This window comes from Rattus norvegicus, chromosome 18, assembly GCF_021556685.1.
Source record: "Rattus norvegicus strain SHRSP/BbbUtx chromosome 18, alternate assembly SHRSP_T2T, whole genome shotgun sequence".
Lineage (NCBI taxonomy): Eukaryota > Metazoa > Chordata > Mammalia > Rodentia > Muridae > Rattus > Rattus norvegicus.
In genome coordinates this window covers 75,495,001-75,499,659 of record NC_141551.1, presented here as the reverse complement: position 1 = coordinate 75,499,659, position 4,659 = coordinate 75,495,001, and the positions used below count along the sequence as shown (strand labels likewise).

At 47.0% G+C, this 4,659-nt stretch overlaps 1 pseudogene; it reads right to left on the bottom strand.

The window, feature by feature from the left end:
- Window positions 1–909: 909 nt before the first annotated feature.
- Snw1-ps5 (SNW domain containing 1, pseudogene 5) lies at window positions 910–2,568 on the bottom strand (annotated as a pseudogene).
- Between the last annotated feature and the right edge of the window lie 2,091 nt (window positions 2,569–4,659).

Genomic DNA, 4,659 nt, shown 5'->3' with positions numbered 1-4,659 from the left:
CCTCTCGCCAACGGGCTCTGCTGTGAAGACATCACCACGCTGCACCCATGGGGAAGGCTAGAGGCAAGGGGCTCAGCAGGAAGGCTGTTTTATGTACCTCGTGAACCTTTTGTATGATAGCGGGCCAACCGTTTCTCAAAATAGTACCAGATGTTTGAACCCTAGAACGGATATCATGATGTTAAAGTCATTTCTTACTGAGATCGAGTTGACACTTTCTCAAGTCCTGCACTGAAGTAGTTTTCATTGGCCGTTTGAGAAAGAAAACCCTATTCCCCGAGTTTAAATTTCAATTAAAATCTATTTTAATTATTCTGAGCTTGTGTGAATTATTTTTGCAGTTGTCTGTTTTTCCTCGGTGACTTGGTCATGACTGCCATGATCGAGGAACTAAATGTTCATCCAGGCTTGTGGAAAAATAGGCTTCCTGGAGGTCCGGAGAGCCAGAGGCTAACATGTTATTCATGAAACCCTGAGCATTAACCTGGCATGTGAGAAAGCACAGTCTCAGGCTGGGGAGATGGCCCAGTGGTTAAGAGCACTCACTGTTCTTCCTCTAGGTCCTGGGTTCAATTCCCAGCAACCACATGGTGGCTCCCAACCATCTGTAATGGGCACCCAATTCTTTCCTCTTCTGGTGTGTCTGAAGAGAGCAGTCAATGTTCCCAAATACATGAAATACATAATTAAATCTAGAAAAAGCAAGGTCATGTTATTTTTTATCTTTAATCTTGTTTTTTATATCCCTCTTGGTCCCCCTCCCATAGTTCCTCCCCCCCCTTGACTCCAAGAGGATGTCGGTCCACCCCCTGCGCCCCCTGTCATGGTGTCTGTCCCGTGTCAGTCCCCCCTCCCCTCTAGTCTCTCAAGCATTAGGTGCATCTTCTCTCACAGAGGTGAGAGGCCCATCTACTCCTTCCTCGGTCTCTTGCCTCCATGCTCCCGTTCCTTGTGGAAACTGCTCTTGGAGGGTCTTTTAGAACCACATTGCTCTTTTGCTTCTTTCAAAAACTTGTCCAAACCAAAGGGATCTTCCTCAAAGAAAACCGGTCCTCTCTGTGTATGGTCTGAACCAGAAAATGCCTTATCAGGAACGAACCTGCTGGTCTTTACCCTGGTTCCGAGGTCGTCACCGACCATGTCCTTGTCCAGAGTTTGACTGGGTCTATAGATACTCCGAGCCACCTTTCCAGGCCTGATCATAAACATTGTAAATTTCATCCTCTCCACCTGCAAACCCTCTGTCCATACCCTTGGGCTGGTTGAAGAGCCTTTGGTCACACTGGACTTCACGGGAAGTACGAGGGTTGGGCACAGCAAAAGCAATGACTTCACTGATATCTCGATGTTCATTTCTCTGTCCTTGTTTGGACCTCTTATGAGGAGCTGCCCTGGAAAGGTTCCGCTCGTGCTGCCTCTCTTTTCGCCTGTCCACGGGCCTCTCCATCCTCTTTTTCCACACGGGGTTTCATGACAGCTCTCCTCTCTCTGGCTCTCTGGGCTATTTCTCTCAGTTTCTCTTTGTGTTTCTCCTTTTCTTTTTGAGCCATCATTTTCTCCAATTGGGCTCGCATTTCCACAGCTTCTCGCGCCTTCCGCTCGGCAATGTAGAGAGCGCTTCAGCTGGTTTGGCAAGACTTTCATTTATGTCTACAGGCTGCAGCCCTTGTCCGTCAGCGGCCACCCGTTTATCCAATGGGATCGTCTAACCCTTCGAGTTCTTCCAGTTGGATAGACAGGGCGGGACCTTCCACTCCTGCTCTTCTTTGACAGTCGTCTAGCGAGTAGGAGACTGCATCACAGGTACCGGAGGAGAAGGTGGTCCCCGGTCTTATTAACTTTGAATCTCGGAGGCTCCATTGGGTCTGTCTGCATTTTTACCACCCGAATAACCCTCTTGTTTGGCTCCAGAGTTGAACGCTCCTCCTTGCTGAGACGGCGTGTAGCGGATATACTGAGCAGGACCCAGCTTGTCAGCTGCACAAAGTGGCATGGTCACAGCAACCTTCCTTGACACTACCTTCTGCAAGGCCACTCTTGTCTTTTCTGTTATCTCTTTCAGGGTCTCTTGGTCGGGGCTCGGCAGGTCTCGGTCATCTCCATTCATAACTTCCTTTGGAACCAGATCGGTGCATTTGCTGTAAACGACCTTGTCTTTGAAATGTCCCTGTCGAGCAATCGCATCGCATTTGATTTTCCCTTCACGGTCCACCTGAACAGCCAGTGCATTCGACACTTTTCTCTCTCGTCCCATATCCAGAGGATACTGGGCCACGTGGATTTCAGGGAAAGCACCTCCATCTCCAAAATCCTCTGAGAAGTGCGGAAGCCAGCCCTTCCTGTATCCATATCCGGGAGGCTCCGTTCCAGAGGAGACCAGCGAGGTCTGCCGTGATCTCTGTGATCTTGCCCTTTCTTCAGCCCCAACTTGGTCCTGAGATAGCTGAGTCGGCGCAGGTAAAACGCAGGTGGTGAGCACCATCTTCTCGGAAGGCGGACTGAGACAGCTAAGAAGAGTCTCTCTCTCTCAGAGACGGCTTCTATGAGTAGTCCTGGCTGCCCTGGAACTCTTTGTACACACCAGGCTGGCCTAGATCAGATATCTGCTTGCCCCTGCCTCCCAATTCGAAGGCAGCAAGGAGAGACTACTGTGTCTTACATCGAGTGGAGCTTGAGTAATTATAGGTATAGTTCCTCAAAGCCCCGCCTCCACAGTGACACACTTCCTGCAACAAGGCAGGAAGCACCATACGAAGCATAATAAAATCACCAATACAACGAACAAAAGGACGATTCTATTTTTTTTAATTATGTTTTTGTTTTTTGTAGTTTTGGTAATCTTTCCATTCGTTTACCAATAATCATCTAAGTGTAATCACATGCATTTTCAGGTAGGCTACGCTAAAACAGTCGAACACCCTGGGGATAGGAGATGGTGGAAATGAGTTTCTCACTGGGTGTTCCGTGTACCCGTGATCCTCCAGCATGCTTCCCTGTCATAAGCCAATGTCCCAAGTGAGAGTGTTCAGCAGACCTGCATATTCTGTGGACTTCTCCACTCTACTGACTCTTCTGGTATAGTCACCCAAGTCTATACACACACACACACACACACACACACACACGCACAGGAGTACACCTCGAGATCAGGCAGAGAACAAACCGTTCACTAAAGAACATCTCAGAGTTCATTGACCATGACTCTAACTAGGCTAGTGATTCCTAAACGTGTGAATAGGGATTCTCAACCCTCAAGCCACATCTTTCGTGGATTCATTTTTAAAAAAGAAAAGATAACCTGCAATGGTTGTTTCCTCTTTTCCTCAAGAACTTCGCCATGAGTTTTTGTTTGTTGTTTGTTTGTATGCGGTGTGAAACCTCCTTAGCTCACAGTGTAGGCACACTTGCAGAGGTAAGAGTTGCATTGGTGAGGTCATCTTTAAGACTATAAACTGTGAGTACGTGCATGAAATCCACTTCCCTTGACAAAACTGTCACTGGAGGAAAGTCACACACCCTTCTCAGAGTGGAAGCACAACTCAGCTTCCGGACCATAGTATTTGAAAATGATTCAGGGTTGGGATTTAGCTCAGTGGTAGAGCGCTTGCCTAGCAAGCTCAAGATCCTGGGTTCGGTCCCCAGCTCCGAAAAAAAGAAAAAAAAAAAAAGATTCAATCTGGACTGAACCAATTTCAACTAGATTGAAGTTTTTCATACAGCGAAATTCCTACGGAACCCAAGTGTGACAACGCATACCTCCTACAGTCCTAGCACTCCTGAGACTGAGGCAGGAGGATAGTGGATTGAAGTCTAGCCTGAGATAAGAAGCCAGATTCTGTCTCAAATATATAAGCAAAGCGGAACAAAGCAAAACAAATAAACAACAAACAAAACCGGCCCCCAAAAACCCAATTTGCATTTCTCTAAAGAGCCTCTGAGTTTCTTAGGTCAAGAAAGGATTTTGATATTTACCCGGCTGCTATAACAGATGAAATGAACACACTGGTCTACTAGACCCCTTCACTGACAAGCAGAGTGCTATAATATAAATCCCGCTTAATTAATAGAAATTAACTTATAGCCTCAAGTGATATGAGGAGTGGGTATAGAATAATTGCTGTTAGAACAAAATAAGCAGGCAGCACTGGTCGTGAAGGACCCTAGTTCTTACTAAGTGGAAGAGCTATTAAGAGGCTTGGCCTGGTAGAAAGTAGGTAGGCTATGGGGAACCTAGGGACTTTTGCCAGCTTTACACCCACCGCCTCAGGTCAAGATTAGGCCAAGTACCAGCTTCCCACCTCGGGTCAAGGCTAGGCTAAGTTCCATTCTCTATCCACAGTTCTCGGGAGGGGCAGGGACATTCATGAAAATCCGAAGAATGTACTGATGTAATCACCTGACCTTCTGGTCCCAGGTAGAGTTCGAATGCGTGTCATATGCTTGCTAGCCAATAGAGTCAAAGGTCAATATGCTTAGCCAGTAAGTTTAAACTGTAACCTCGCCGATGCAACCTGTACCCCTAAAAAGTATAAAAACTCCTTGTTATAGCCATTGGAGGTCTCCTTCCAGTCACTCGTCACAAGGGGCTGATTGGAGGTCGACTCTGACACACCAGAAAATAACCTCTTGCGTTTGTATAGAACTCCATTCTTGTGTCTC